The sequence below is a fragment of the Gekko japonicus genome, unplaced genomic scaffold, assembly GCF_001447785.1.
Source record: "Gekko japonicus isolate JY-2015 unplaced genomic scaffold, Gekko_japonicus_V1.1 scaffold35, whole genome shotgun sequence".
Classification (NCBI taxonomy): domain Eukaryota; kingdom Metazoa; phylum Chordata; class Lepidosauria; order Squamata; family Gekkonidae; genus Gekko; species Gekko japonicus.
In genome coordinates, this window is record NW_015176453.1 from 1,930,515 (window position 1) to 1,940,740 (window position 10,226).

Here is a 10,226-nt window from a genome sequence, read left to right on the forward strand (position 1 = left end):
GCAACCCGTGATCCTGAGAAACGGTCCTTAGGTAGACTAGAGAGGTCACTTGGTCCCTAGCCCTGAGTTAGACAGATCAATGAAAGAGGTGCAGCAGAAAGATGTTGTCCTTACTGTATTAGATGAGAAACATATGCACAGTCTGCCTCATGGTCTTAAGTTTTATATAAAATTTGAGTTTTGAGGAAGTCAGGTCGGAGCGTATTCTTGTTAAGGCAAATTCTCATACGTGAATGAAGTTGCACTCTTGGAACATCTTGGTCATGAGCTGTTTCTGAATGGAGTAGAGGTTGAGTCAAATATTCCATTAGGTCATTACTTCTCCTTATGTACGGTGCTTATGCGTGAGTGATATGAGCTAAGGACTAAGGCTGTCAGCTTTTGAATTTCTGATCTGAATGAACTCAGAAGTTTGTGTCTGATTGCCAAGCAACATTTATAAAAGGGGAAAAAAATGTGTTTGGTCAAATGTCAAGAGTTGCTGGCTTCCTGAAACACCTGTTCAGTTCAGTGTGCAGTTCAGATTATTGTCATTTCAGTCCCCACCCCCCCAGCCAGTGTGATATACAGTTTAGAGTGTTGGAACTGGGAGACATGGGTTCAAATTCCCACTCTACCATTAAACTTGATGATTGTACATGCCCTCTCACTGTAACTTACCATATAGGATTGTGGTGAGGATATAATGGAGAAAAGGAGAATTGTGGCCTTGAGCTCCTTGGAGGAAGGGTGGAATAAAATGCATGTTGTTATGCCAATAAATAAGAAAGGCTTCTGGTGGTTATCTTAAAGCAAAATTCTCACTTTGAAAATAATGTGTATTTTTCTGTTCCACATTTAACCTTCAATACATTCTTTTTAAAAAAATGCATAATACATCAAATATAATATTTATAACACACTAAAAGCAACATTTTCTCTGAAGGGGAATTACTACCTTTGCACTTTGCACTGCTGTGAAAGTAATAGGAAATAATACCCAACATGTCGTTCAGCATAACAGTGAGTAAGCCAGCCACAGTGGCATAGTAACTCAACAAAGCAGCATTGAGGATATAATTCTTCCCAAAATAAAGAGAGACAGACCAAACCCCCCCCAGATAAAATGCATCATAGTTTATTAACACTACTATTACCCCTGCAGTGCCATTGAATAATAAACAAATTATGCTTACGAGTGAGTTATATGAAGTGGTTCCGCTTTCAGTAAAAACTCCTTTATTTTAAGTACCATGAATTTCTTCGAGAGAATTTGTGCAGATGTTGGCACAATTGAATTTTGTACTTTTAATTTAAAATGTATCCCACTTCCTCCTTTACAATTCCAAAACTGATAATGGCATGGTGTTTATCTATTCTGCTGTGCATCGAGGAATGCACTAGCCCAGCATAATTTACAATGACAGATTGGGAGGCTTGGAAATTTCCTATCCTATTACACACTATTAATTTGGGCACATTTCCAGTTCAAACTATTAAATGGTAGAAAGAATCTCTTATGACAACATTTAAAACTTACTTGTATATTTGACTTATGAATGGCTGTAATTTTAGATTTGAGAATTTGTTAAGACAGCTAAAAAACAAAACTGCGGTACTTGTGGGTCCCCTAATTCTAGGACTCGTACCCAGTTTTAACATTTTACATTGAAAATAGATTTTGCTTCCATGACCCAATTCCTATTTTTAAATTATAATAAATTGTTACAAGGTGTCTAAAATCATTTTGTTGAGAATTATAGGCAAATTCATAGTGATTGCTTCTGACTTGAATGCTGCACAAAGGAAAGCAAATATTTCCCTGTAATCCTGTTACATTGACCAATGCCATTTTAGAAATGATTAGACCTTGGAATTTTGCACAAAAACATTTTTTACCCTGAAATTACAAATCTTCTGAGCAAGTGAGATCCAGCTTTCACATTTAAACAGCCTGTATGTTTCCACTTTTTTAGTCAAAGAACCCTTGCAATAAAGGTCTCCTTTCTCATTTCTGTTACTAGCTATTGGAAGAAACTGTTTTTTAAGTTTCCCAGAGGTACAGTGTGAAAAAGCATAAAATACTCAATAAGTTTTTGTTAACTAAACCATGGGTGTAAACCAGCAGGAGTATTTGGGGGGGTAGGAACTTGGGAAGCAGCATCACAATGTCCAGTTGAGTACTCCAAAGTAATGATGCTCTGGAAACTCTCCTACCATAGTTTTACCATAGAGATTTAGGAAATTCCTAGAACATTGTGACATCACTTCCAGGAACAACTTGGAGCCTGGGGCTGGCAGATTGCCCATCACCCCTGGGTAAAAGGTATCCTTAATCCAGAGGAAGGCAAGAAGGGATGCTTGACCCCTTCCCTTCAGGAATTCTAAATGTACTGTTTGTTCTTTTGTTGTTGTTGTTCAGTTGCACAGTTGAGTCCGACTCTTTGCGACCCCATGGACTAGATCACGCCAGGCCTTCCTGTCTTCCGCCGTCCTCTGAAGTTGGCTCAATTTCATGTTCGTTGCATCTATGACACTGTCTAACCATCTCATCCTCTGCCGTCCCCGTCTTCTTTGACCTTCAATCTTTCCCAGCATCAGGGTCTTCTCCAGTGAGTGCTCCCTTCTCATTTGGTGGCCAAAGTATTTGAGCTTCAGTTTCATTATCTGGCCTTCCAGGGAACAGTCAGGGTTGATTTCTTTGAGGATTGACTGATTTGTTCTTCTTGCAGTCCAAGGGACTCTCAAGAGTCTCCTCCAGCACCATAGTTCAAAAGAATCTATTCTTCGGCGCTCGGCCTTCCTTATAGTCCAACTCTCACAGCCATACATGACTACTGGGAATACCATTGCTTTGACCATGCGGACTTTTGTTGGCAGGGTGATGTCTCTACTTTTTATCATGCTGTTTAGGTTCGCCATCACTTTCCTCCCAAGGAAATCTTTTAATTTCATGGCTGCTGTCACAGTCTGCGGTGATCTGGGATCCCAGGAACGTGAAGTCTGTCACTACTTCCACGACTTCCCCTTCTATTTGCCAAGGAGTGATGGGGCCGGATGCCATGATCTTAGTTTTTTTGATGTTGAGCTTCAAGCCCACTTTTGCGCTCTCCTCTTTTACCCTGAGCAAGAGGCTCTTTAGGTCCTCTTCACTTTCTGCCATTAGAGTGGTATCGTCTGCATATCTGAGGTTGTTGATCTTTTCCCCAGCAATCTTAATTCCCGCTTGTGATTCATCCAGGCCAGCATTTCGCATGATGTACTCTGCATATATATTAAATAAGCAAGGCGACAATATACATCCTTGTCGTACTCCTTTTCCTATGCTAAACCAATCAGTTGTTCCATATCCGGTTCTAACTGTCGCTTCTTGGCCCTTATACAGGTTTCTCAAGAGACATGTGAGGTGGTCTGGTACTCCCATCTCTTTAAGGACCTGCCATAGTTTGTTGTGATCCACACAGTCAAAAGCTTTAGCATAGTCAATGAAGCAGAAGTAGATATTTTTCTGGTACTCTCTTGCTTTCTCCATAATCCAGCGAATGTTGGCAATTTGATCTCTAGTTCCTCTACCTCTTCGAAACCCAGCTTGTACTTCTGGTAGTTCTCTATCCACGTACTGTTGAAGCCTAGCTTGTAGGATCTTGAGCATGACCTTGCTAGCGTGTGATATGAGTGCAATTGTGCGATAGTTTGAACATTCCTTGGCATTGCCCTTCTTTGGGATTGGAATGTATACTGATCTTTTCCAATCCTGTGGCCACTGTTGCGTTTTCCAAATTTGCTGGCAAATGGAGTGCAGAACTTTAACAGCATCATCTTCTAAGACTTTGAATAGCTCAGCTGGAATACCATCACCTCCACTAGCTTTGTTGTTAGTAATGCTTTCTAAGGCCCATTTAACTTCACATTCCAGGATGTCTGGCTCGAGGTCAGTGATTATACCGTCGTGGTTGTCAAGGACATCGAGGTCTTTCTTGTATAGTTCTTCTGTGTATTCTTGCCATCTTTTCCTAATCTCTTCTGCTTCTGTTAGGTCCCTACCGTTTTTGTCCTTTATCATGGCCAGCTTTGCATGGAACGCTCCCTTGATTTCTCCAATTTTCTTGAAGAGATCTCTAGTCCTTCCCATTCTATTGTTTTCTTCTATTACTTTGCACTGTTCATTCAGGAAGGCCTCCTTATCTCTCCTTGCTGTTCTCTGGAAATCTGCGTTCAGTTGGGTAAATCTTTCCTTTTCGCCTTTGCCTTTCGCTTTCCTTCTTTCCTCTGCTATTTGTAAAGCCTCATCAGAAAGCCACTTTGCTTTCTTACATTTAAGATGACAATATACATCCTTGTTGTACTCCTTTTCCTATGCGAAACGAATCAGTTGTTCCATATCCGGTTCTAACTGTTGCTTCTTGACCCTTATACAGGTTTCTCAAGAGACATGTGAGGTGGTCTAGTACTCCCATGTCTTTAAGGACCTGCCATAGTTTGTTGTGATCCACACAGTCAAAGGCTTTTGCATAGTCAATGAAACAGAAGTAGATGTTTTTCTGGTACTCTCTTGCTTTCTCCATATTCCAGCGAATGTTGGCAATTTGATCTCTAGTTCCTCTACCTTTTTTTCTGTTTGTTTCTAAGAGGTCATTATAAGGCAAGGTGAATCGATAATCGATGATTTTTTTTTAAAGAAATCATATTTTCTAAAAATTAAATTGCATTTAATGAAAAATTAATTTTAAGTATTCACAGTATTACTATTTCCCTTTACATGCCAAATATAATTGCTTTGCTCATCATGAAAAGAAAAACTGTTGTTGTGCCTGGTAACCACCATCCCTTTCTTCTACATAATTCTAGGTCTTTAGCTGTCTTTAAACAAAAGGTGTATTATATATTCTTTGTGTGTGTGTGTGGTTTAGTTGTAGTCAACACTCCTACACTCAGATCATAACTAAAACTATCCATTAAATAAGCATTGTATTAATATAAAATTAAAATTATTACTGTGGGGTTTTTTGTAAACATCAAATGATCTAAAAATGGTATAAGCTGTCCCTTCCTGGATAGTGAAAATGTACTATGTAATTGTAAATTAATGCTTGAATGGTCAGATTTTCATCATTGTTTAGGAAATATAAAGAATATCAATAGGCAACTAAGTTTAAACCAAAGATTTGCTGGCTTTTTTCTTAATTATACAAATCATAGATTTAAAGCATCTTGATTTAAATCAATCCAGTGTTAGAGGATACAGAATTATTTCATTCAAGTTTTCAGTGGAGACAAGAGTTAGGGTTTTGGTTTAGGTGGTAGAACCACTTCAGTTGCTTTACTTTTATTAGGCTTATCCATCAACAGCCATTTCAAAAAATACATGACAGTTAATGAGATTCAGAAACACACTGAGGACCAGTAATCTCATCAGTCACATTCCAGCAGCACCCAATATACCTGCCTCAAAAGAGGCAGAAATTGTACAGCCTCAGAAAGAGCATAAGCAGGTCTCAGGTGAAGTTGTTTGAAGCCCTGCCAGTATCCCATAGCTATAAAAAGCAAGAGTTCATTAGAACAACAGGAAAAGTAGGACACAGGGGACGGAACACTACAGAAAGTTGTGAATTCAAGCTGACAGTACAGGTCTAAGAGCATTTTGCCATGCATGGCTTTGGAATATTCTCCATGGTCAGCATACACTACTGTTTTGAAAGGTCCTGGATTCTACTGTATTTCACCAGCCATTAGTATGATAGACACAGGGCACATTTATTACCAATCTTCTACCAAGTGCAAAACCGTTGATGGAGCTGCAAGTGGTACTCAAAAAGGGGACAGTTTCTTGGCTTACATATGAATGCTTTTGTCTTTGTAAGAGGATAGCCATGTTGTATTCCTGAGAAAATAAAAAATTGAGCTGCAAGTGGTACTCAAAAAGGGGACAGTTTCTTGGCTTACATATGAATGCTTTTGTCTTTGTAAGAGGATAGCCAAAGTTGTCCATTGAGCAGTTGCTTTATCAGTTGTATGTAAGAACAATAAAGAGAAATCAACAAAACTGTACTCCATCATTTCTAACATTGTATATTATGGCTTCTTCACAGTAAAACTAATACCTCCTGTAGCAGTATGAACATGAAGACTTGGATCCAACACAGCGATTTTGTGGGCAGAAAGTCCTGCCAATGTAGTATGACTTTCTCACCTCCCCCCTCCTGCTGTTGCCTGAAATGCCCCCTAAAAGGCTGCTCCGGGGGGGGGGGCTCACCTCTCCAGGTACACATTTCAGAGGTCACTTCAGGTTTCAGGAGGAGGGGGGGTGATAAGTCATGCTCTGGAGAAGATGGGTAGAAATTCTGCCCATAGAAAGGCTGCACTGGATCCAAGCCAAGAGTAAACGTCAATTTCTTGGCTTGAACATGGTGTGTGTCCATAGAGAAAAGTTGAAGGCATACCCCAGTGAGTATTTCTAAATGAGCTATCAAGCATTTAAGTCCAAATCTTTGAAGGCAACATTCTTGTTGAAAGAATAATCCACTTTGTATTTGATTTCCTTTTAGGCTAAATACAGACATATTGTAATGAAGAAGTCAGTCAATCAATCAAAAATTTATTATGGTCATGGACCAGCAGAATAAAACATACATTTAGAGTGCTTATAAGAATATATAATGAAGAAGTCAGAATAGATTCAAACCCACAACAGAGACAGATGATAATTCTGTGTAAAAAGTGTGAAATGCTGCTTTCGGCTTGGTGGAAGGGGATCATGGTTTGAATGTGTTCTGAATTCTGTTTTACTGTCTGTCTGGATTCCTGTTCAACTTGTACACATTAAAGTTCATTAGTCTGGAAATGTGTATTACAGTATTATGCATATACCTACCCATACAGGCATAAGTGGTCCTTGTAGTAGCACTGGGGACTGGTGCGGGGGGAGGGGACCAGTGTTCCCTCTAAGCTGAGTGAGTGTGAGCTAGCTCACAGTTTTTTAGCCTCTGGCTCACACATTTTTGTCTTAGCTCAGGAAGGATGGCTCCAGCGCAAACTAATTTATGCAGTGGCCAAATTGTTTGCTCACAACTTTAATGCCAGTAGCTCACAAAATAGAATTTTTGCTCACAAGACTCCACAGCTTAGAGGGAGCATTGGAGGGGAGTGCTAGAAGACAGATTGCAGAGATTCAGGCCAGTGACCTTTAGTTACGATTAACAGACCTTGCCCCCCACCCACAAGAATTTATTCTGGGAACTCCCTTGATCTGAACTATTTTTTTAATAATAGCAACAGAACAAATCTGTTTCTAATTGTGAAAGATGACCTAGTTAACAGCAGCTACCTCTGTCTCTTTCAGCAAATTTGCTTTGTATATTCATTCCCTAGCCCAGTTTCTGAAGGTGGTGATTTCTGTGCAGTGGCATCATTCTTTTCATCTGATTCACAGAAGGCTACTACTCTTCTCTTTGTAAAGAGGATTATGCCTACTCTTAGGAAGCATAAATGAAGGACCCTACACAAAAATCTGTAAGAAAATAAAGCATCTTCCACTCAAACACATGTGGAAACAAAAGTGGTCATTTTGTGTAATCAGTGGACATGAGCTTAAATTAATTAAATATTTTCTGATCTCCAGTGTAAAGGTTGAACTGCATTTCCAGGAAAATCAGGTGGTAGAGTATTTATGGGACTGTATCAATTCAGACTGTAGATGAATCCTATGCAGTTGGTCCCGTCTAAGTCCACCGCATTGTACATTTTTTTGAATGTCCTGTAACAGAATACTAGCACAAAACAGAGTTGGCTATGCTACAGATATACTTCTAATATACTGTTTCTCTACAGGTTGGCTTTGGGTTTTTTTAACATTTGGGGGAAATTAACAAATGAGATTTCCACTAGCACTCTGAAGTACTAAAGAGGAGCACATTCTACACCATCTGATTTTGCTCTTTGACAAAGAAAAAAACTGTGTATACAACAATATCTGAACTGAATCTGTTGTTTAAGTGGCTCCAGCCCTTGCAGATGTTAAAAATTGTGTACTGTAGGTGGGTAGAGGAAAGTGTGATTGCAGCTACTTCCCCAGCTCCTGGCCTGAAGTCAAATGCTGCATTGATTCGTGTAGATGTCCACATATTGGCCAGCAATCATTATCCTTCCCACCCCCGAATGTGTACAGTGAGTGTGATTTTTTAAATTTCTGCATAAGCTTATTTAAATTATGTATCCACAAGTTAACGTGATGGATTAATATAGGAATTATATGTATTTTGTGTCTTCTACCCTTGTATATGAAAATTTGGAATGACTGTTAGGTCAACAAATATTTTATGCTTTATTTAGGCTCCTCCTGATACTACTAAAACTACTGATATTAATATATAATTAATCCATTATTTCATACAGAAATATCAGGGGATGGAACTCAAGGGGATACCATCTTGTTTTTCGGAAGTTCTCTATATAGATATTACTGTTTGTGTCCTTTAATGGTGATATTAAAAATTCAGCTACCCATTTAATTATTGCGCAGGCTGAAATTGATTAACATGAGGATGGTTTTATTTTAATTTGCCGACAGAACTGGCAGTTCATGATTACTCCTTGTAAACTGTCCCTCACTGGGAGCCAATTGCAAAAGCTAACGGAGTAACCATGTAATCTACCCATCCCAAGTGGGCTGTTTGTTTCAACATTGCCTGAGTAGTGTGAGATGCAACTACATAAAAGCAATCATCACATCACCCAGATAATTTAAGAACTGGCCCCTTCGTAAAGACTCTCCTGAGTGTTTCTCCCTCAGGTGGTTGCTAAGCAACTGGAGGGAAGGAATGGAACCTTCTCAAAAAGGGGGAAGTGGCACCTGGTTTCATTACTGGCCTGTATTTCTCATACAGTTTCCCCACTGTGGCCAATTAAGATCTTGAATGTAGACAATACGCATAGTCTTCTGAAAACCATGTTGCCACTCCATTATTGGGGAGGGCATTAAGCATCATTAACATCAGCTCGTGCCCACATTATTGTCAGGCTCAAGGTTGAATCCAACTACTTCATCCTTTATGAATTAGCACAATCTAGTAGTTACAAGCTATGTAATAGAAAGTATTTCTACTTTGTGAAGTTTTCCGTTTGATTTTTGAAACCATTTTATTCGGCACAGCCCAGAAGCCACAGTAGACATGCTGCTGCTGGTGGTGCAGCCCAGAAGCTGCATTGGGCATGCCACCACCAGGGCAGCCCAGGAGCTATGCTGGGCATGCCGCTGCCAAAGCCTGGGAACTGCACCGGCCCCGGGACCAGCAGCACGGCCTAGAGTGAGCCCAGGGGCTGTGCCAGACCTGGCAGCAGCTGCTGGAGAGCTCAGGGCATGCCAGGCCCAGTGGTAGCAACCTTGCAGCCTGGAACTCTGTGCTAGTCCCGGGAGCTGTGCTGAGCCTTGTGGCAGTCCAGCCCAGAGAAAGCCCAGAGAAAGCCCAGAGACTGCCCTAGGCCTGGCGGCAGCTGCCAAATAACCCAGAGCTCCATGCTAGATCTGGTGACAGCTGCCAGAGAGCCAGGAGATGTGCTGGGCTCAACGAGAGAGTGGAGAGAGATGGGATCCCCCTCGTGAGCCCCGCATGTCCCCACTTGTACGATCTAATTCTCACTGAACTGATGAACCTGTGACATGGGCTGCTTTTGCAGCAAAGATTTGCCACATTTCTGCCACCCAACTGGTATGTTTTTTCATGTTTCCACATGACATCTCTACTTGTACACAGTCCATAAACAACCCATTCCTTGTACACAGACACAAAATCTGTTTTATTTTAAACCTGCTAGAAACAGTGTTTCCTGGGCAGCATAAGAACACACACAGACACAAAATCTGTTAAAAACAGTGTTTCCTGGGCAGCATAAGAACATAAGAATGTAAGAGAAAGCCAATGTTGGATCAGGCCAATGGCCCATCTAGTCCAATACTCTGTCATACAGTGGCCAAAAATACCAGGTGCCATCAGGAGGTCCAGCAGTGGGGCCAGGACACTAGAAGCCCTCCCACTGTCGCCCCTCCCAAGCACCAAGAATACAGTGCCCCAGCCAGAGAGTTCCTATCTATACCTTGTGGCTAATAGCCACCGATGGACCTCTGCTCCAGATGTTTATCCAATTCCCTCGAGAAGCCGTCCATGCTTGTAGCCGCCCCCACCTCCTGTGGCAGTGAATTCCATGTGTTTATCACTCTTTGGGTGAAGGACTTCCTTTTATCTAGTGTGACC